We start from the raw sequence: 24,562 nt of genomic DNA, 5'->3' as shown, positions 1-24,562 counted from the left end.
CGTGGGAAGACCTGCCTTTCTCCACACCCATTCCACCCTGAGGATCCACAGAAGGCCTGCCTCTCTCCTCACCTCTCTGAAGATCCGTGGGAAGACCTGCCTTTCTCCACACCCATTCCACCCTGAGGATCCACAGAAGGCCTGCCTCTCTCCTCACCTCTCTGAAGATCCATGGGAAGACCTGCCTTTCTCCACACCCATTCCACCCTGAGGATCCAGAGAAAGCCTGCCTCTCTCCTCACCTCTCTGAAGATCCATGGGAAGACCTGCCTTTCTCCACACCCATTCCACCCTGAGGATCCAAGGAAGATCTGACGCTCTCCTTACCTCTCTGAAGATCTGTGGGAAGACCTGCCTTTCACCACACCCATCCCACCCTGAGGATCCACAGAAGGCCTGCCTCTCTCCTCACCTCTCTGAAGATCTGTGGGAAGACCTGCCTTTCTCCACACCCATCCCACCCTGAGGATCCACAGAAGGCCTGCCTCTCTCCTCACCTCTCTGAAGATCCATGGGAAGACCTGCCTTTCTCCACACCCATCCCACCCTGAGGATCTGTGGAAGGCCTGCCTTTCTCTTAGGCCTCCCTATCCCAATACACTCCAGTTAGGAGTCCAGCCAGCAAGTAAATGATGGATCCAAAAATGTTTGCTTAAAAAATGACCTGCCTTTATTGTTATTCGGGTGGCAATCAGTGTTTTTGATAGGTTTAGAGTTATAGGCGAGCATGTATAGATTCAGACTGCTCTTCATTGTAGGTATATTCTGTATAGTATACAGATGCTAGCAGATGTACCTGTTCCTCACGCAAGTTGTTGTTTTTATAATTGCTGTGTTGCTCACACCCCATCTTCATGCAGCCCCTCTCTCTCCCTACCAGCTGCAGTGCTGTCTATCCTTCCAGGCCCCCACCACCGCTGCTTCCATGGCCTATGATCAGAAAGGGAGGGGATGAAAGGGTAGGAGGAGGGATTACAGGGATACAGGGAATGAAGAAAAGGAAGAGGCAGAGAGTGCCTCTGACAACCAACGTCCCCTCAGAAAGGGGGGGTGCAAGACAATCAGCCACTCCTCCGTGTTGGGCCACTTGAGTATGTTGTGAATACATTCATATATGTAACGCCCCCTTGACCACTTACCTCGCGGGGCATTCCTAGGTCCGAGCCCAACCTGGCGGGAGCCCCCCCAGGGCAGACTCCATCAGTCTGGGGAAGAAGGTTAGTGGGTGGGATTTCCCTCCCTTCACCCTAATAAAACAAATGAGACTGTGAACAAGGATGGCAGTATGTACAAATATATACAGGTTTATTAGCCTATAAAGTATATACATTTCTACATGACTATGTACATTGCTAATAGGATGTCAAGCAGCACACTTATCTAATTGTGGTTAGTAGTCTCAGGCCACGCAGCTATATACATTTCTACAAGATAGCAAGAACATTTAATATTTGGCAATTTGGGGTTGTTGGCCCCCACAATATACCACCATATAGAATAGAAGGGACCTATCGAGTTACCGCTTAATCAAGTTTTATTATTATCCTCCCCCTTTTTCCAAAGTCTCACTCATGTGAAAAGATGCAACTGAGCTGGTAGGCAGTGTTGGCCTGGGGGTCCATTGTATCTAAACTGCTGCCATCTCCTCCTTGCCGCTTCCGCTCCACTGAAAGGTCTGTGCCAACGCTGGGGTCCATGCCCTCCTGGGGACCTGACTCCACCTCCAGGTCTGTCATTGGGGTCCATGCCCTCCTCAGGGCCCCGACTGCCTCCTGAAATGCTGCTGGGGTTCACACCCACTTGGGCAACCACTTGAATCTGCCACTAGGGTCCACATCCTCCTGGGGGACCACTCAAACTGCCACTGGGGTCTATGCTTTCATGGGAATCGCTCGATCTGCCACTGGGGTCCTATTGTTCAAGGGGATCCAGAGTCCCCACTCTCTTGGGGGACCGCTGCCCCTCCAGATCTGCTGCTGTCCTTCGGTTCTTCTCCCTTGGTAGGAGAGTTTTTTCCTGGCTTAGGTTTACAGCTCCACTAGGCTTATCACATGTTTAGCATTCAGTGATTCAGGTCCTCTGCAGTCTCAGCTTTCAGTGATTTTAGCTCTGCTAAGTTCATGGCCAGACATTCACTGTTACCCAGTCTAGATGGTTTACCTTCTCTTAACCAAAAGGCCAAGACCCAGGCAGGACCATGGGAAGAGACTATGTGCACACCCTTCCATCCTGCCTGGCGTTTTTCTTCTGCTGTCTGAGAACTGGGTACTCAATGGTCTGACTCCCCTTGTTAGTCAGCGTGAGAATCTGTTTGCTCTCTAGGACTGTTTTTCAATACATTTTTCTCACAAATCCCTCTCTCATTCAGAATTCTCCAATGTAGGACTTTTCTAGTCATAATTCTGTATGATTTAAAGTGATATTTTACTGCCAAGTTCCCAACAGTAGTCCAGGGGCCTGTGACATGCAAATTCCCCTACCTGAGTCTCTGACTCATCTATTCAATAGTCATTTAAGCACCTTCATGGTAAGGGGTCTGGCAAACTTTTCAATCTCATTCTGTGTTCCCTGGGCTGTCAGCTCATGTTACATAGCTGCATTGTCCTCTTTTTTTCTCTGCTGCAGTTCACTTAAATGGTAGCATGCTCTTTACCCCACTCTCCCTTGGGAGGGTTCATAAATCTTGCTGAACTTGAGAAGCACAAGCTGAATAATAACACATTTATATTATTATTATCATTATTTCTATAGGGGTAGATTTTCAGAGCCCTGCTCGCCTAAATCCGCCCAAAACCGGGCGGATTTAGGCGAGCAGGGCCCTGCGCGCCGGGAAGCCTATTTTACATAGGCCTCCCGGCGCGCGCAGAGCCCCGGGACTTGCGTAAGTCCCGGGGTTCTCGGAGGGGGGCGTGTCGGGGGCGTGTCGGGGGGCGGGCCCGGTCGTCGCGGCGTTCCGGGGGCGTGTCGGCAGCGTTTTGGGGGCGGGTACGGGGGCGTGGCTACGGCCCGGGGGCGTGGCCGCGCCCTCCGTACCCGCCCCCAGGTCGCGGCCCGGCGCGCAGCAGGCCCGCTGGCGCGCGGGGATTTACGTCTCCCTCCGGGAGGCGTAAATCCCCCGACAAAGGTAAGTGGGGGGTGTAGACAGGGCCGGGTGGGTGGGTTAGGTAGGGGAAGGGAGGGTAAGGTGAGGGGAGGGCAAAGGAAAGTTCCCTCCGAGGCCGCTCCGATTTCGGAGCGGCCTTGGAGGGAACGGGGGGAGGCAGCGCGGCTCGGCGCGCGCAGGCTATACAAAATCGATAGCCTTGCGCGCGCCGATCCAGGATTTTAGTGGATACGCGCGGCTCCGCGCGTATCTACTAAAATCCAGCGTACTTTTGCTTGAGTCTGATGCGCAAGCAAAAGTAGGCTGATCGCGCTTCTTTTAAAATCTACCCCATAGTGTATATCTCATGTATAAAGCATGTTAAGAAACAGTCCCTGCTCCTTGGAGCTTACAGGCTAATCAAGATTGACAAAAACCCCCAAATATTTATTTATTTAATTTATACTCCACTTTTTGGCACCTCAAAGCAGATTACATTCAGGTAGTGTAGGTACCTCCCTATTTAGGCTTTAAGTTAACAGGGAGGCCATGATTGGGGCGGGGGGGGGGGGTGGAACTAAACCAGGTGGATTATAAGGAGAACACTTGAGTAAAGGACAACTTTGAGGAAAAGGTGCAGAGAATGAGAGTTTATATAATTAAAAAAAAAGGCATTGGGGGGTGTAGATGTGATTCTACATTCTTAACCAAAAGTTTAAATAATACTATACAGAAACCCCAGCTTGAAACCCCGGCTGATCTGCCCAGCTGGTTTAATACAGTGCTCTGCAGTTGTAATCAATCTGCTGGTAACAAAAGAAGCAAGGCAAAGATATGAAGGCGAAGGTGAGTTAATAGTTAGGGCTTTGTATCCTGGTGAACTTTGGAAAGATAATCTGAACAATCATAAAAGCTGGTTTTGACCCACCTAGAATTTTCCTAGGGTTGCCTTCGGTAATTTTGGGAAATCTAGAGTAGGCAGCAGCACAGGGCACTCTCAGATTATTAGAGAACAGATAGACTGTACATACAGACAGACGCCTGTCCCGAGAGGGCGGACAATGGTGTCCCATGAGACCGCCTTCCTGGAGGTCTCTCCAGATAATCAAGGAAAATTATAAAAGTGTCACTGTGATGTCACTTGTAGGCCGCTCTCCATCCTTTCACGGGTCCCAAATACTGCTACTAATAACAATGAGCCCCCTTTGCAAAATTTGGAGGGGTAAAGGAGAAAATCTCAAAACAAAATCAAATATCCTCTCCAATGGCCCCAAATGTCTTCCAGCATGAGGGGGGGAAGGGGGGGGGGGGGGAATTACAATCCGAGTCATTCCTTAGCATATATTGTTTACCAGATATGGGATGTAAGAAGGAGGATACAACTGGCACCCATAGACCTTGTTGGCATTGCTCAGTCTGAAAACATACAGAGGTTGTATCCTCCTTCTTACATCCCATATCTGGTAAACAATATATGCTAAGGAATGACTCGGATTGTAAATCCCGAGGGGTTATTTACATTATAAAATGCCCATGTAATAAACTTTATGTTGGGAAAACTGAAAGATGCATAAAAACTAGGATCATTGAACACAGGTCAAGCTTGACACACAGCCGAGAGAATGCACCGTTAGTGGATCACTGGACCCAATGTTCACACACTATCTCAGAATTGTTTTTCTTTGTTTTAGAAGTGGTGTCGTTTCCTAGTAGAGGTGGCAAACTTTCAGAATATCTTATCCAAAAGGAACAAAAATGGATTTACATCTTGAATGCTGTTGCTCCGTTCCGTCTCAATAAAGAGATTGAATGGTTTTACTTTACTTGATTCTCATTGGTTCTCAGGTCCTGAGCTCTGATTGGACAATCCTCTTGCTCAGCTTGTGCCGTAATTTTGGCGCCTTTTTGTGAACTTTAAATATGCCTTTCTGTCACTAATGAACGCGCTCCCTGCCACATTAAATGAAAAATATTATAAGATATGTTGAATTTATACTGTATGTTGCTGTAGTCACGGTCTTTTGGGGTATTAATATAGTCCTTGCTGTTCTTTTGTAGATTTCATAATTTGTAACTAAGTGTCCCTCCCGACGTAGCCTCGGCGAAACACGGGTCCGTGTCAGGGGACCCTGTCAACATTATCATATGTACAGTTACAGTGGAGTTGCCACGTCTAAAATAAAGAAGAAGGTGTTCTGTTTTGAAATTACAAACGGACTATATAAAATTTGTTCTGCACTCTAGTGTCCATTATTCAGGAATTTTGCAACATGAAGATCATTTGAATGCTTTCCCTTTCTGTTTTGCTGCTGTCATACAAGCCCTGATATTAAAACTTGATATTAGTTACTTCAGGAGCAGAAAAATTGAAGGCACTAATGATCCACAGCAAGATTTTGTGTTCTTTTTTTTTTGTTTTAATAGGTAAATTGATTGACATGTATCTTGTCTTCATTAAATAGATTAGCTCCTACGGCAACTGCATCAAAAAATAAACCATTCTGCATTTGGTTTGCAAACATCGGTTAATCAGCTCCTTTCTCTTTACCAGAAGGTTGGCTACATTCAAGCAGTCTTGCTTCTGCTGAACATGTGAAGTGCTTTTCCACTGCCTTCCAAATGTCTCATTTCAATCTTTAAATCAAAATGTGTTTCTTACCATCCACCTGAAGATCATAATTTCCCACTGATCTCTTTTTTGACCTAACATTGAAATTCCCAAGCAAACTAAAATAGAAACTGAAAACGAAGGTCCCTACGTATATTTATTTGTGATGTTCTATGCTGTTTTATTTGTGTAATATAATATATGAATTATGCATTATGTTGTAATGCCTGTGTTTTGAATTTGTTGTGATCCACCTTATGCAGAACATAAACTGTCAAATTAAGTGCAATTAAAACTGATGCCTTACACAATTTACAGTTGGATGTGCGTGGAATGAAAATAGTGAGTTGTCGGACATTTTTGCTGCTGTATCGCAGGAATGGACAGGGGTCAGACATTGTCAGGTACACTAGGATAAGTGCATATTTACAAGTAGTATTCACTTCCAATTCTTGAGGTCCGCAAACAGGTTATGTTTTCAGGATATTCCTTATGAAATATGCATGAGATAGATTGCCATGCACACTACCTCGACTGTATGCCACTCTATCTCATGCATATGCATTATGACTATCTTGCAAACCTGACCCATTTGAGGCCCTCGAGGACTAGAAATAAATACCACTGGCTTAAGGCATAATTCTGCTGTGGATAAATATCAATAGTATCTGGAGGCTGCACCTTTGGAAAAATATAGAGTGAAGGCAATTCAGGGAAAGGTAACCAAAAGTGGTTTGGGGTCTGCATCGAAAGCCCTATACGATCAGACTAAAAGAACTAAATATTCATACTTTAGGGGAGAGGCGAGACAAGGGATGTATGATAGAGACAGACATTCATAACATTAACACATAAGGAGCAAACTTTTTCCAGTGGAGAGGAAAGTCTAGAACAAGAGATCATGTTAAGAGGCTCCAATAAGGTGGACGCTGGAGCAACATCAGGATATAATGTCTGTATACGAATGCTAGAAGTCTAAAAAATAAGATGTGAGATTTAGACTGTATAGCACAGAATGAAGAGGTAGATATAATTGGCATCTCAAAAACCTGGTGGAAGGAAGATAACCAATGAGACACTGTGATATCAGGATACAAATTATATTGAAATGAAAAGATAGATCAAATGGGTAGAGGGGTGGCACTATATGTTAAAGAGGCATTGAGTCAAACAGGATAAATGTTCTGCAGGAAACAAAATTCAGTGTTTAATCTTTATGGATAGAAATTCCAGGTGAAAAGGGGAATAAAATAGCAATGGGGGTGTATTACCGTCCACCTGGCCAGAATGAACAGACAATGAAATGCTAAAAGAAATTAGGGAAGCTAATAAAGCAGCACAGTAATAATGGGTGATTTCAATTACCCCAGTATTGACTGGGTGAATGTCACATAAGGACATGCTAGAGAGGTAAAGTTCCTAGATAAAATAAATGACTGCTTCATGGAACAACTGGTACAAGAACCAACACGATGGTAAACTATTTTAGATCTAGTCTTTAGTGGAATACAAGATTTGGTGCAAGAGGTAACAGTGTTGGAGCCACTTAGCAATAGTCATCATAACATGATAAATTTGACTTAATAACTGGAAAGAGGACATTAAAGAAATCTACTGTGACAGCATTTAATTTTCAAAAAAGGTGACTGATAAAATGAGGAAAACAGGAAAAAACTGAAAGGAGTAGCTGCAAAGGTTAAGAGATTAGATCAGGCATGGATGTTTAAAAATACCATCTTGGAAGCCCAGACCAGATGTATTCCACGCATTAGAGAAGATGGATGGAAGGCTAAAAGAATACCAGCATGGTTAAATGTGAGGTGAGAGAGGTTATGATAGATAAAAGAACATCTTTCAAGAAATAGAAAAGGGATCGAATGAAGAAAACAGGAAACAGCATAAGCACTGGCAAGTTAGATGCAAAGCACCGATAAGGAAGGCAAAGAGAGAATTTGAAAAGAAGCTTGCCATGGCAGCAAAAACCCCTAATATTTATTTAAAATATTTATATACCACTTATCAATGTTTTACTAAATGGTTGCCAATATTAAATAATAATAATACCGTTTCAGGTATATTCAAAGTAAAAAGCCTGCGAGGGAGTCATTTGGACCATTAGAGGATCAAGGGGCAAAAGGGGCACTTAGGGATGACAAAGCCATAAGCAGAGAGACTAAATTAATTCTTTGCTTCGTCTTCACTGAGGAAGATGTAAGAGAGAGACCCATGACAGAAATGATATTCAAAAGCATTGATTCTGCAGAACTAAAACAAATCTCAGTGAATCTGAAAGTTGGACTAGGGCAAATCGACAAACTAAAGACTGGCAAATCACTTCAACAGATGGTATACATCCCAAAGTAGTGAAAGAACTGAAAAATGAAATTGCAGACCTACTATTAGTAATTTGTAAACTATCATTAAAATCATCTATGGTACCTGACGACTGGAGGGTTGCCAATGTAATGCCAATTTTTTAAAAGGGATCAAGGAGTGATCTCAGGAAACCAGAAGTAAAATTACTCGGTAGGGGACCCTGGTGCACGTTGGTGCGCGTAAATATTTACACACTAGATTAATTAAAAAATCCTGGAATGCCCATGCCCCACCCAGAACAGGCCCACACCCTGCCCCTTTTTTCAGAAAACTGTATTTCTGTGCGAAGCGGGAAATACGCTCGTACTTGGGCGGCTTTTAAAATTCGCTCGGTGTGTGCTGGCCCGAGATACTCGCATATCACCCGGTTTTGGCATGCACAGGGCATTTAAAATTCACCTGATAGATAGACATAGTTTAATGGGACTAAGCCAACATGGATTTAGCCAAGGGAAGTCTTACTTCACCAATCTGCTACAATTTTTGAGGGCGTAAATAAACATGTGAATAAAGGTGAGCCAGTTGATATAGTGTATCTGGATTTCCAGAAAGCATTTGACAAAGTTCCTCTTGAGGGACTTCCTAGGAAATTAAAATGTCATGGGATAGGGGCAGTGTCCTATTGTAGATCGCCAACTGATTAAAAGCTAGAAAAAAGAGTAGGGCTACATGGTAAATGTTCCCAATGGAGAAAGGTGAATAGTGGAGTGCCTCAGGGATCTGTTCTGGGACCGATGTTTTTAAATATATTAATAAATGATCTGCAAATGTGAAAAATGGGTGAGGTCATCAAATTTACTGATGACACAAAATTATTCAAAGTAGTTAAATCACAAGAGGATTGTGAGAAATTGCAAGGGGACCTTGCAAAACTGGGAGACTGGACATGCAAATGGAAATGAAATTTAATATGGATAAATACAAAGTGATGCACTTAGGGAACAGTAACTCAAATTATAGCTACAAAATGCAAGGCTCCACATTAGGAGTCACCTTCAGGAAAAGGATCTACGCATCATTGATAATATGTTGAAATCTTCTGCTCAGTGTGCAGCAGCAGCCATGAAAACAAATAGAATTCTAGGGATTGTTAGGAAAGGAATGGAGAATAAAACATAATGTCATAATGCCTCTGTATCGCTCCATGGTGAGACCGCACCTTGAATACTGTGTACAATTCTGGTCGCCGCATCTCATAAAAGATATAGCAGAATTAGAAAAAAGGTACAGAGAAGGGTGACCAAAATGATAAAGGGGATGGAATGACTCCCCTATGAGAAAAGACTAAAGAGGTTAGGACTCTTCAGCTTGGAGAAGAGACGGCTGTGGGGAGATATGAAAAAGGTCTGTAAAATAATGAGTGGAGTGGGATGAGTATACATTAATCAGTTGTTTACTCTTTCAAATGTACAAAGACTAGGAGACACAAAAAGAAGTTACTTGGTGATACACCTAAAATTAAAAAGAGAAAATATTTTTTACTCAATGCATAATTAAGCTCTGGAATTCATCGCCAGAAGATGGCGATGAAAACTGTTAGTGTAGCTGTGTTTAAATAAGGTTTGGACATTTCCCTGGAAGAAAAGTCCCTAAACTATTATTAAGATGGAGTTGCAGAAATCCACTTCTTATCCCTGGGATAAGCAGCTTGGAATCTCTCTACCCCTTGGGATCCTGCCAGGTACTTGTGATCTGGATTGGCCACTGCTGGATACAGGATACTGGGCTTGATGGACTTTGGTCTGAGCCAGTATGGCAAATCTTCTGTTCCTATTATTTCACAGAAAGAGTGGTTCGTGCATGGAATGCACTTGTGGCTGAAGCCAAGTTATTTCACCTCACGCGGCCTGGAGGCCGCCGACGCATTCCTCACGCGGCTGGAGCTGCGCTGCTATACCTCATGCGGCCAGGAGGCTGCAGGCTGTAATCCCAAGCGACCCAGAGGCTTACCTCGTCCCCTCCATGGGGAGGGACCTTCATCCTTGGGCTTGCATGAGGCAGGGAGCCGCCTTCCACTGCTCCTTCGCGGCAGGAGCCGTTTCCACTATCGCTAGGCCTGGTCTGAGGCCTAGCTCTCCTCCTGCAGCAGTGTCTGCACCATGGCTGCTCTCCAAAATCCTGTCCATCTTCTTCCTAAGGGGCGAAGCCGCACCTCCTCTCCTCTCTTAAAGGTAGAGCCAGGGAGTGGGTCTTGCCTGGCCTTGATTGGCTGTGCATGGCGTGCCTCGGTGCAGGCCTCGTCTGAGTCTTCGTTGGATTCTTCTATCAACCTGTGTAGGGAACCACTAGCGTGGTCCGCGACCAGCCCTGACTGGCTGTGTAGGGCGCGCCTACCAGCGTGGTCCGCAACCAGCCCTCATCGGCTGAGTAGGGTGCGTGATGTGGCAGCACCTTTTCAGTATGGTGGTTTGTGATTCTGTCGGAGTCCTTCTCTTCTAGCAACTCTGAGTTCGTCTCAGTCCTTCTCCATCAACTCTGTCTATTGATTCAGTTCTCTTCAATCAACCTGCGTCTAGTCTCCGTCTTCGTGAAGCCCTCATGTATCCTGCATTTTCGTTTGATGTCTTAGTCCTTCAACCACTGTCCGTCCTGTTGCAGTTGCTGCTCCAATGCGGCAGGTCTGAAAGGGCTATCGAGTGGTCGGAGGACTACTCCAGAGACCAACATTGCGTTGTTGGGTATCTTTTGCTGCGTACAGGTTCGGCAGAGGCCAGAGCTCTACTTCCAGTACTTCTAGCAACACCAGCCTATACTTGGACATTCTTCACCTACCTCGGCGCTTGCCGGAGCTCCTCTGAGGCTGCGGCTACAGTCTGAGGAATTGCTGGACCAGAGACATCATGGATTCACCAGGGGAAGATCCTGTCAGACAAATCTGATTGACTTTTTCGACTGGGTGACTAGGGAATTGGATCAAGGTAGAGCGCTCGATGTCAGCTACTTGGATTTCAGCAAGGCTTTTGATACACAAATTTCCTCAAAATTAGATGCATAAAGGCACGCCAAGCTGGGGGCCATGGTTGCCCCCATGGTTGCCCCCATGGATTCTTCCCCCGAGGAGTCGTCTGAGGAAGACTTGGCATGCCTCTATATGTATCTCATTTTGAGGAAATTTGTGTTTACCCTTCTAAATTGTCTCCATTTTTACATCTATGGTTGCGATTTATTGATGATGTGTTTTTAATTTGGCTTGGCACAGACATTCAATTTTTTATGTTCATAGATTGGTTGAATAATTGTAACAAGAAATTACAGTTTAATTTCAGTATACATTCCTCTCAAATTCCTTTTTTAGACATTTTGGTATCTTTTGACAATCAAGAATTTTCCACTACAATTTTTTAGGAAGGAAACCGATCACAACACATTACTGACCTTTGATAGTTGTCACCCCAGGAATTTGAAAATAGTATTCCCACCGGCCAATTTCTTAGGTTGCGGCGGTTATGTTCCTCAGAGGTTGAGTTTATACTTAGGGCTAAGGAGATGTCAGCTCGCTTTATTGAGAGGGGATACCCGAGTAAGGTAGTAAAATAACCTTTTAAAAGGGCATTATATGTAAATAGAGATTTATTATTCTTACCACAGAATCGTTCCCCCGATGTTATGACCAACTGCATTTTACCTTTTTCCACCCTTAGTAAATCTGTGACAAATATCATTCGGAAGCATTGGCTCTTTAAGATTTACGTATCGGAGAGGGAACAATTTACGAGATATGTTAACATGCTCTGAGTTTAGTACAGTAAGTTCTGATCACTCTATCACTAGCTTTCACAAACCCTGTGGGCACTGCTCAGTGTGTCCCTTCACTGACAACATGTCTTATTTTGAACACCCAATGCAAAAGAGAGCATATACTTTGCAAGGGTCCTCTGACTGTAATCCGCAAGGTGTTGTTTATGTAATTCGATGTCCATGTCCTAAGTTATATGTGGGAAAAATATCGAGAATGATTAAAACCAGAATTAGAGAGCACCAGTCGAACATAAAAAATTCCTGTGAAAATGGTCCTTTAGTTGAATATTGGGTACAATTATCACATATTTTATCAGACCTTTTTTTCTTTGTTTTGGAAGTAGTGGTTTGCCCAACTCGGTGGGGGGGGGGGGGGGGGGGGAATTACTCTGAATATCTTATCCATAAAGAACAGAGATGGATACATACTTTGGATATAGAGACTCCTAATGGTTTAAACAAAGAACTTGAAAGGAGTTTTTTTTTACCTAATTTCGATTGTCCCTTCTATACTTGCAATTTGATTGGTTCTTAGACTCTGCTATCTGATTGGTTCATATGTTTTCGCGCCCTTTTTCAGCTGTTCTGTTTAAAACCCCAGTACACCATTGTCTTTTGCGCTCCCTGTTAAATCTCATCTTCAAGCATTACGGTATGTCTTCCTTTTGCATTTTCCTCCTAAAGTATTTACTTGTTTTACTGTATGTCGCTTCATGAGCCTATCTTTACATAGCCCATGTTTGTTATGCTTATTTTTAGAATTACTCTAAATCGTATGTCCCTCCCGACGCAGCTGTCCGTGTCGGGGGACCCCGGGAAAGCAAATTGTTTAAAGCAGTGGAGTTGCCGCTTGGACAAAATAAGAAAAATAAAATTGCTTTTGGAAATTTGAATGGACTATGAAACATTCTCTGCACTTATTGTGTTTGCTATAATTATTGCTGAGTGCAGCATATGCTCCTTTGTCCTTTGGATTTCTTGCAGAAAAGCCAGATCTACTGACTTCTTTTTTAAGGCATGAAGTATCTTGGACCATTTGATAGGGGAATTAGTACCACAAACGTTCCAGGAAAAAATACGGGTTCCTTGGGTAGCCATCCGGTATAGCCAAGGGTTGTGGTAAGTGTTGTTTCAGATGCATAACAAAGAGGAATGGTCCTCCCAGCATAGACCACCCCCCAGGGCCAGACCGTTCAACATCAGCCAATAGTGTGACACTTAAGGAGCATAGACACAGCATAATCCAGGCAAACCCCCCGCCTCCTGCCAAGCCTCTCCCTCCCCCTACCCCCTTCCCCTTCCTTCCCCCCCACTCCCCCTATCTCCCTCCCCTTTCCCATCCCCTGTTAATCTCCCCTCCCTATTCAACCCCATTATCAGAGATCACTCAGACGCTACTGGCTCCCGCTCCATCCCACCAGCCTCCCCACCCGCCCTGCATGAAACAGGTAAGGAATACAACAACACACAAAACTGTCCCCCCGATCCAGTTCCAGGGCACACCGCACAGTCTCAAAAGAGAGAATATCGCAGCTTAGGATGTCCCCTCAGGCTTATATATCCAAGAGCATAGCAAAGTCCGGTTTGACACTCCTGATCAACGCTGAGACTCAGAGAGACGGAAAACCCAATCAATAAGAAACAAAAAGAAAGCCGTGGAGGTCACACTCTCCTCCCCACTACGACGTAACTGAATGTAACCCAGAGCTTCCGGGCCCGCTCATCCATCGCGGGCATCAGTTTCCTCCTGTGGGCTTGCTGAAGGCCTATCCAGAGTGTTGATGAAGTTCTGGATCTTCCCCGCGTCCGTGAACCATCGCAGGCCTCCAGAAGTCGACACTCGCACCCGAGCCGGATAGACAATCATGGCACGGAGGCCCAGCATGTGCAACTCAGCACAATATAGGGAGAGCTCGCGTTGCTGTGCGAAGAGGGACGCGGAGAAATCCTGAAATACCAATAGTTTCTTGTTATCATACATGAGGGATTTTCCCGAACGCACTGCTTGCAATATTTCCGATTTATGTGCGAAATTAAAGATTTTTGCGATTATCACACGAGGGCAATCCTGCTGATTCCGTTTCGGGCCTAACCTGTGGGCGCGCTCAACCCGCAAGGGTCCTCACGCCTGGGAGACATTCAGTTCCTGAGTGAGCCATGTTTCAAGCATCGTGGGAAGCTCCTTTTCGTCCAGTATTTCTGGCAGGCCCACAAACTGGAGGTTTAACCTCCGGGACCAGTTCTCGAAGTCCTCAAGCCGGTTTGTGCGCAAGGCGATAGCTGTTTTCAGGGCCACCAGCTCGGCTTGCAAGGTGTGGAGGCCATCTTGAACATCGGACACCCGCTGTTCAATTACTGTATTTTTTATTTTTATTTAAGGGTTTTTTATATACCGCGGCACGTTTGGAACATCACCTCGGTTTACAGTGGAACATAATGCAGCAACAGGCTTTACAATGAAATACAAAATACGCCGCGCAGACGTTGTCGAGCACTATCGTCAGGTACCCCCAAAGTTTCGTTGGCTGTGGTGGATGGGGCTGGATGGCCAAACCAGTAGCCGAGAAGGGAAGGCTATATCCGTTCCCTTTCACAGCATCACGTGATCTCTGCGTTGGGGTTTTATCGTGGGCGTTAGGGCTCTAACGCCCAAAATAACGCCGTAACGCATGCGATAAACACCGCATCACAAAATGTGTTTGCAAATTCTATTCAAGTGAGAGGAGTTTTGGCTGAGTAAATGGAAATGAGGGCTGGTTAACATTGCATACGATAAAGTAACGCACACTATCGCAGGATTTAACACTGGAAATAACAGTGTTATTTTTTCTGGGCATTATGCCAGCGATAGCTGTGTGTTATGGCCAATACAGGATTTATTACAAATCCCGTTTTGGGAAGGGAGGGAAGTTTGTAAGGAAGAGAGAGAGAGAGAGCGCCTCTGTGAGGGCCCACTGATTTTTTTTTGATTTTTTTTTACTTTTTATACCATGTAAGAGGGGCATTATGAACTTGGGGTGAGGTTTGTGGAGTTAGTTGGGTTTTAGGGGGCAGTTTAACATGCAGTCATACTTACGAACAGCATAGTTACCATCAAGGAAGATTTTATGTGATTTGGAGGGATGAAAGGTGAAAGAAGAGTAGATTTGTACCATGTTCTCTCAACCTAGCTTGATTGCAGCTAGGTAGATAGTGCATCAAACTAGGTAGAGAGAAAATGGTACAAATCTACTCTTCTTTCACATTTCACCACTCCAAATCACAATAAATCTTCACTGATGGCAACTATGCTGTTCATATGTACGACTGTGCATGTAAAATTGCCCCCCGGAACCCATCCCACTCCACAAACTTCACCCCAAGTTACCCGAGCCCTCTCTTACAGTGGTATAGTTAACTTTTTAGTGAGTCTCTATAGATGCTCTCGCTTTCTCTCTCCCCCTTCCCCCCCCCCCCCCCCTCCAGCAGCCTGAACTACAATAAAAGTCATGTTCCTTTTTTATCACAGGCACTATTTTTGCTATATTTATAGCAAAATGATGAATCTAGGCTTAAGCTGTGTGTTAAATAGCAGCTTGCAGTTGCTATTAGCATACGGTCTAGTGGTTTCTGTCCATGCTTGTGTATGTTCACGAATGGTGAGAGATTGACTTTAAATACTGGATTTTATGACTTGGGTCACCTGCCAATTATATTTCCAGCACTCGACTTTTATTTCATGCAATAACTATCAATTGACGCTATATGAAGAAAGCAGGAGTCAGGTGTCCGTGAACGTGGCTTGCTTTGCCCACGAGAACAGCCCATCTCTAGCGCCTCCACTGCAGATGTTCACATCGTGGCTCCGCTGTCTTACCAGGTCCAGAAGGTAATATTCTGTCAATTCAAGGGGCCAGTTTTCAGACGCCCCGACCTGCCAGCAAGCTCATTTTCAAAGGGAAAATCCCTTGTGACAGGAGTTGCAGAAATCCACGGTTTATCCCTGGGATAAGCAGCTTGGAATCTTTCTACCCTTTGGGATCCTGCCAGGTACCTTTGACCTGGATTGGCCTCTGTTGGAAACAGGATACTGGGCTTGATGAACCTTTGGCCTGACCCAGTATGGCATGCTCTTATGTTCTTATGTTCTAATCCGCGAGCACACACCCCCTGCCAAGTGCACCCCTGGGAAGTATGCGAGGGGATTTCCCTCCCCCGGCTTAATCCTGGCCCCCTTCTCCCCACAAGTTGTGAAATGGCTCATGCACTTTTACTCCTGCTGAGGATGGGGGTAGGGAGGTGACAATTGTCATAAGCAATTTTTTTTTATGTGGGTAACTATTTAAGTACCCATTAAAAAAAAACTCTGAAAATAGTCCTCCTGTTTATCTCTGATGATGACATTTATTCTTGTCAACATAAGAGCTAATTAATCTTCTTTCTTCCAGATTCGTCATGATTACCAATTTGTTTTAATTAAATTATCCAAGCCTTTTAACTTTTATACAGTGCCAGCCTTCCTATACTGCAGTATCCTGTGCATTTGTCCAATGTGTCCTAACTGCAGCTTGTGACAGAAGTCAATTAATTCACATCGCGCTTATTGTATTATTGTAATGCAAAATATACATTATTAAAAAATAGAAATTGATACTATTATGATCAATATCACAGCATGTTACATCTGCAATGATATGTCATGTATATATCTTATGAATGGCAAATTACATGAAACATTTGCATACTGTAAATTAAAACAAGTCATATTGTCACATACTTCCTCCTCAGGTGGTACGATCACAAAGAAAGGTGAGGATCAGTTTGCAACATCCCTGGATGGACCTCATGTTCTTCTGGAGTACAAGGCTGTCCTGGCAAAGATGAGAAGGACAGCCTTGAAGCTGCATGAGAGCTTTCAAGTGTTTTGGATGGCTTCCCACAGGTGCACTATATCTTTTGAAACAGTCCATATAGCATTGACTGATAGGTTATGTAGTAGTTTGGGATGCAATCTCTGAATCTGGTGTCCATGGCTTTGCAACCTTGTTACTAGTAATCTGTAACCTATCATTTAAAACAGCCACAATACCTGAAGACTGGAGGGTGGCCAATGTAATGCCGATTTTAACAAGGGCTCCAGGGGTGAACAGAGAAAGGGAAACTATACACTTGTGAGCCTAACGTCAATACTGAGCAAAATGGTAGAAGCTATTCTTAAAATTACTGGCCATATAGATAGACATGTGCGACCCTGCTCTTGTCTATTACCTAATGTTTATGTAATCTTTATCCATGTAGAACGATGGGTTGCAATAGAGTCAGTGGTAGGTTGTGTGAAATGGGGATTGTGCCATTAATTCTTGGTGATGGTACAGGAGGACATCTAGGGGTTTAATGGGTGAAACTTACAGAAAGGTAGGGTCCCTTTGCCCTTTTCCTTTTGTTGTTTACCTATTCTGGACTGGTTTGCTTCAGCTCAAAGTTGAGCTGTTCCCTGATGCAGAAATCGGTGGAGGCATTTTTTTCCATGGGTGGAGCAAACTCTATAGCAGTGGAGGAAACTCCAGTCTTTATTTTCTTTTTCCTGTTGAATAATTATTCTGCTTGCAAATTCAAGTTGTAATTCTTGAAAATATTGTATAAATACTCATAAATTGGGGGGGGGGGGGGGGGGGGGCAGAGCCAAGATGGCGGCAGTGTAGCAGCCCTGCTCCGAAGCTGTCCGTCTCCCAACTAACTGCAATTGTTTCTTTAGGCTGTAAGAGCCACTGAATTATGCCCCCAAAAAAGGAAAGGTCGGGTCCGCGTTTATCCTGCAGCGCCATCCCTTCCACCCGAACAGCGTACGATAACGGAGTTGGCTGCAAACTATTCGAGAGTGGAGGTGACGCTCTCCGCAGAGGTGACCACGGGAGGAGCCGTGGTAGACCCTGGAGAAACCAGCTTGAGCCCTCCAGACTCCAGGACACCTCCAGCGCCGGTCCCCAGAGATTCCTCGAGCCCGGTGAGTGCTGCATCGGTCCCGGCAGGGCCGTTGGGTGCAGCTGCAGGAACCACCACGGGAAATGGGAGAGAAAACGCAGGCCTGGAAACCACTTTGAATGCCTTCAATGGCTAAGATTTCTTTAAGTTTGAGCCTGAAGCAGGGAATGCCTTATTCCCCAAACCTGAGGTTGTGTCCATGGAGCTGATGACCAGAATGGGGATGGCATTATTTAACTTTGCACAGCAGGCAAATGTGTCCTCAAAAATTGGAAGTTTTACACATGAATACAATGCGAAATATTTGGAACAACAACAAAAGATCCAGAGATTGAAAGAACAAGTAAAGAAGTCTCAAGATGTGCAAGCAGCTTTGATGAAAGACCGATTCGCCACTAATAGGAAATTGGAACAGCTGGAAAATAAATCAAGGAATTTAAACCTTAGGTTTATAAATTTCCCGAAGGTTTTGGGCGAACAACCGAGAATAACTTTGAGGAAATACATGGTGGATATTCTGAAGATAGCTCCTGAGAATATTCCCACTTTGAATAAAGTGCATTTCATGCCTCATGCAAGGCCTGGAGGAGAAGAAGCTGCTCCAGTACTTGATCTGGCAAATTTAACAACTTTTCTAGAGACTTCAACTTCTGAAATAATAGCAAGGTCTACTCTCTTGGTTTCTTTTATTTATTCGCAAGATCTCAGTCTAATAATGAGGAATTATTTCTTAAATATGAGAGCAGAATTCATGGGTAAAACTGTGCAGGTCTTCCCCGATTTGACCCAAGCTACTCAGGAAAGAAGGAAGGGATTCCTGTCAATGCGACAGGAAGCCTGTTCAATGGGGGCGAGCTTTATACTCAGGTACCCGTGTCGATGTATACTAAAGCTAGATAATATTACCTATGGTTTTTTCATACCTGAACAAATGAAAGTATTGCTGGAAAATAGAAAAAGATTACTCCCCAATCCTTCAGTCCAATGCGTCTATTGTGGAGTCATAAAGAAAAGAAAAGAATAGTTGTTAAATGCTAAGCTTATTCCTTTTTAGAATTTTCTGTAAAAGATTATCTCCTCGTATGTCCTGTCAGTAAACCCTCCCCTCTCCATGTTTGGGGTCAAGTTAATTGATATTGTTATTCTTTTGTAATATAAATGTGAAAGTTGTGAGATAAAGCTGAATTTTTTTCTTGTTTCTGTACAAAGTGATTATCCTTTGTAAATTTTGTTTAAATTAATAAAGATAAAATTTAAAAAACAAATACTCATAAATTAAAAATTAAAAAAAAAAATCTCTCTCAGAAGGTGCTGTCACTGGTCTTGCCCACCTACAGGCCGATACAGAAAGAAACGCGGGAGAGTGGGCGAGCGCCCGCTCTCCCGGCGCACACACAGGCCAGTGTCCTGTGTGCATGATACAGTAAATAAAATTATGCTAATTAGGGCCCGCGGTAAAAGAAGGCACTAGGGACACTAGTGTGTCCCTAGCACCTCCATTTTGACAGGAGAGGCGTCTGTCAGCGGGTTTGACAGCCAACACTCAATTGTTGCTAGCGTCGGTTCTCGGACCCACTGACAACCACGAGTTCGGAAACCGGACGCCGGCAAAATTGAGCATCCGGTTTTCAACCCACAAGCCGCGGGCTGATTTTACATTTTCAAATTTTAAATTTTTAATTATTTTTTACTTTTGGGACCTCCGATTTAATATCACCATGATATTAAGTCGGAGGGTGTATAGAAAAGCAGTTTTTACACTTTCTCGGTGCCGAGAGAAATTAACGCCTACCTTTGGGTAGGCGCTAATTTCTGAAAGTAAAATGTGCAGCTTGGGTGCACATTTTACTTTCTGAATCGCACGGGAATAACTAATAGGGCCATCAACATGCATTTCCAACTGCAGGTTAACAGTGCGCTCCGGCCTGCTAGGGAGTAGAGTGGAACTCATATCTTTAGTCCTTTGAATTGAGAGCCTCAAAAGGAGATTCCGGTCCAAAATCTCTCTCAATCTGTATCTGGCAGGGAGTGCACAATGAGGGATCTCTTCAAACTTAGGGTGCATGATGAGGCTGGGAGGCCTCACCAAAGAGTTGAAAAAAGACATCCTCACTGATAAGAGGCTACCGAAAACTGACCACATGCATTCTAAAATGGCTGCACTAAATAGGATGAGGCATCCAATCCAAGCCCTCCAGGCTGGGTGGGGCAGAGAGGGATGGAAGGCTCATAGATGAAAGGGCTCTAAACAAGAACCTAGAGCCATCTAGTGGCTGACCTAAGGTAGCGACATGTGTATTTCCTGATGTATCTAAAGCAATTAGGATTACAAGCACGAGTAGTGCTCTTAGAAACTTCCTATTTTTTTTTAAATTTATATGCAAGTGCTGGATAAAATATCAAGGATCTAATTATGTTTTCTTCAAGATGTAACATTTGTTTGAGGAATAGTGATGATTTCAAAGGCAATAAAAGAATGTCTTTACGTGGGTAGCTCTTTTGCTTTTTCCCCAACTCTACTTTCTCTCAGGGAGATTCTTTCTGTGGGGTTGAAGGATAACCTTCATGGCCCAGGCAAGGGAAAGAGTGTGTGAGTATGTGTTTGTGTGTCTGTCTGTTGCTCTTCAGAACAGGTACCTGGACAGAACAAGCAGGACTCGCTGGATGAGTGTTCAAAATAATATTTACTTATCTTGATTGGAGGAAAATCAATAAAGTGTATAAACAAAATGATGAAATACATCCATATTCCTTGTCTTTGATGTAGTGCAAGTTTAAATGCTGTATCCCTCTGTGGAAGTGACCCTTTTTACTAAACCTTGGAACATGTAATCCATCCATGGTGTGGAATGAATGTCTGTCCCAAGGGGCTGGGGTATCCTAACCTGGGTAAATGTCCCTTTTCCCAATCATACCTGACTCCAGAAGGGCACTCCCGATCTTCTCCTCCCTGTGTCCCGTGTTCCAGGGTGGAAACTCTGGTTGGGGGGGTCTCCTGATGATCTTCTTCTCGAAACTCCTCTTTGAAAAATAACTCTCTCACTGGGCAGCAGAAACACTTTGCTTCCCACAAAATAGAAAAAAAAAAAGGATTTCATTTGCTGGGCACTGAAACCTGCTCTTGATGGTCGAAGGGATGTACAGGTCCTTCCTGCACCTCTGGAGAGGGGGTTACAATCTCCCAGAAGGTGCAGGTCAAACCTGCCAAAATCCTCACTTTCAGTCTAGGAAAAATAACAAAAATTACTCTGTTTTCCTCTTTCCCCTCCAGCCTGGCAGGGCAGTGTCTCTCCCTTCTTTTGCTAAGCTGAAGGCCTAACTCTGGAGATCACAATGAAACACATCCTTCCATCTTGAAATCAAAACTACACGGCCTCCTAATCACATGGTCTAACCCTCCCCCCCACCCCCATACCTAACAGACTGCCCATTCCTGCAAGCCTCTGGGGGAGGAGCACAGCTGAATGGCATAGTCTGCAGTGCAGATGGACTAAAATTAAGGGTTGGGGACTAGGGCTTCTTGGTGGAGAACTCATTCCGGCCCCAAATCTCTCTCTCTGTAACTAATAGAAGAGGGACCTTCTGGGAGGGAGTACACAACCTCTTCAAACCGAGGTTGCATGATGAGGCTGGAAGGCCTCACCAGAGAGTTGAAAAAAAAGACTCACTGATAAGAGGCTACCGAAAACTGACCACATGCATACTAAAATGGCTGTCTAAATAGGATGAGGCGACCAATACAAGCCCTCCAGGTTGGGAGGGGCAGAGAGGGATGGAAGGCTCATAGCTGTAAGGGTTCTAAACAAGAACCTAGAGCCATCTAGTGGCTGACCTAAGGTACCGACATGTGTATTTCCTGATGTATCTCAAGCAACTAGGGTTGCAAGCACGGGCAGTGCTCTTAGAAACTTCCTATTTTTTAAAATTTCCATGCAAGTGCTAGACAAAATATCAAGGTTCTAATTATGTGTTCTTCAAGATGACTTAGCTGTCTATATTTCTTAGTGACAAGGCAGCTCAGCAAGGGTGATTTTTTCAGCCTATTGATTTGTGGCTCTGAGGTCACAATAAGCATTTTCTCCTCGAATATGTTCCCGTTTTTCTGTGTCTTTTTTCATTGATTTGATGTATTACTTTGGGGGTTGTTACTTGGATCTCCTTATATTGTGGCCTGGTGATTTGTGGCATTTGAAATGTTTCTATTATACAAGTGGTAAAGGGACTTGATTTCTTTATGGCTTTCTTTGTCTTCTCAAGATGTTTCCTGAAGTGATTGTAAAAAAAAAAAAAAAAAGCTAGAAATAAAAAATTTGAAATAACCCACTATAAAATCACTTGCTGTGTTTTTTTGCAAAACAAAGTTGGTGTCAATTATTAAGTTCCTTCTGATCATATAACCAGCTAATAAAATCTTGCTGACTGTTACTGAAGACTGGCCTGGGGTTTGCCCATATGAAAAGCGCTGCTTTTTGAGCTTTGTGAAGCCATCCATTATATTAGGACCTGTAGGGAGAGTAGGATGTGGGGCAAACCAATTTGCTGGACAGTTGGGCTCCTACCTGCTCAAGAGCAGGTAGGGCTAACGATCAGGGTTGGCATTTTAATTTTGCCTATGAAGAAAAAGATCTTTTGTTGTTTTCAGATTTCACCCAGAGATTCTGGGAATTTGCACCAAATGCCGGGTCTCTTGGGATACACTAGAAAGCTCTGGGCCTTTCTGTTTATAGCTCCAGCCCCTCCCCTTATTCAGTAAATCTGCAAGGAACAGGAGTGAAACCCACCTCCCAAGGGAGACGGAGGTTAAACAGCAGGCTACCATTTAAGGGACTTGCAGCAGAGGAAAAAAAAAAGAGGACAATGTAGCTATGTAACATGAGCCACCAGACCAGGAAACCTAGAATGAGATTGAAAAGGTTGCCAGGCCCCTTACTGTGAAGGTGCTTAAATGACCATTGAATAGATGAGTCAGAGACTCAGGTAGGGGATTTGTATGTCATAGCCCTCTGGACTACTTTTGGGAACTTGGCAGAGAAATATCACTTTAAATCAAAGGATAGCAAAATCTTAAATTACAGAACTATGATTAGAAAAATCCTACATTGGAGAATTCTGAATGAGATGGATTTGTCAAAAAAAATGTACTGAAAAACAGTCTTAGGAATTAAACAGATTCTCACCCTGACTAACAAGGGGAGTCAGATCCTTTAGTACCCAGTTGTCAGAGAAGAGAAAGAAAGAAAGGCCAGGCAGGAAGAAATGATGTCCTGCCTGGGTCTTGGCCTTTTGGCTGACAGAAGCTGACTCATCCAGGGTGGGTAACAGTGAATGACTAGTACGAGCTTAGCGGAGCTAAAATCACTGAAAGATGAGACTGCAGAGGGCCTGAATCACTGAACGCTAACATGCCATGAGCCTAGTGGTGCTGTAAACCGAAGCCAGGAAAAACCCTCCTATCAAGGGAGGAAAACCGAAGGACAACAGCAGATCTGGAGATGGAACAGTCCCCGAGAAGGAAGGGGACACTGAGTCCCCAAGGGGATCCCTTGGTGAGGCCTCACCTGGAGTACTGTGTTCAGTTCTGGAGACCGTATCTCTAAAGAGACAGAGACAAGATAGAGGCGGTCCAGAGAAGGGTGACCAAAAAGGTGAATGGTCTTCATCAAATAACTTATGAGGAGAGACTGAAAAATCTAAATATGTACACCCTGGAGTAAAGGAGGAGCAGAGGCGATATGATACAGACTTTCAGATACTTGAAAGGTTTTAATGATCCAAAGACAACGACATACCTTTTCCGTCGGAAAAAAATCAGCAGAACCAGGGGTCACAATTTGAAGTTCCAGGGAGGAAGACTCAGAACCAATGTCAGGAAGTATTTCTTCACAGAGAGGGTGGTGGATGCCTGGAATGTCCTTCCAGAAGAAGTGGTGAAGACTAGATCTGGGAAGGACTTCAAAGGAGCATGGGATAAACATTGTGGATCCATAAAGTCTAGAGGACATGAATGAAGAGTGGGTGGCTCGCGGGAATGACGGCTACTACCTGGAGATAATACCCTTATTCAATAAACATACACACGGTTAATGTGACTCCAACATTGCTCTAAGCTTCAACGGCAAGAGGAAACGTGGAAAAAAGGATTTGCATTCACAAAAAAGCGGGGAGTAGCTTGCTTGTTACGGCGGTTACTACCCCAAACCAAATAAGCCTCATACTTCATTTTCAATGCATATCCAGCATAGCTCTCTGCTTCAACGGCAGGGGAGAAAGACTGATACATCACGCATATCCAGCATAGCTCTCTGCTTCAATGGCAGGGGAGAAAGTCTGATACTTCACTTTCAATGCATATTCAGCATAACCCTCTGCTTCAACGGCAGGGGAGAAAGTCTGATACTTCACTTTCAATGCATATCCAGCATAACTCTCTGCTTTAACAGACAACAACCAACAAGGACTGAATTATTTAGTCTGGGTAAACAAATAAGCATGGATATAGCTTGCTTATTGCGGCGGTTACTTAAGCTAGATATTTCACTTAGATGCAGTTCCAACACTGCTCTCTACATTAATGGTGGGGGTGGAAGGGAAATAGAACCAAAAGGTTACTAAGAGCCAAGAGTAACAGATAAGTATGAGAAAAAAAAAGTGTGAAACTTGCTGGGCAGACTGGATAGGCCGTTTGGTCTTCTTCTGCCGTTATTTCTATGTTTCTATGTTTCAATGGCAGATCAAGCGAACCCCCAGGAGGGTTTGGACTCGGTGGCAGATCAAACGGTCCCCCAGGAAGAAGGAGA

This window comes from Rhinatrema bivittatum, chromosome 5 (genome assembly GCF_901001135.1).
Source record: "Rhinatrema bivittatum chromosome 5, aRhiBiv1.1, whole genome shotgun sequence".
NCBI classification, from domain to species: Eukaryota; Metazoa; Chordata; class Amphibia; order Gymnophiona; family Rhinatrematidae; genus Rhinatrema; species Rhinatrema bivittatum.
Note: the sequence above shows the minus strand (reverse complement) of the source record.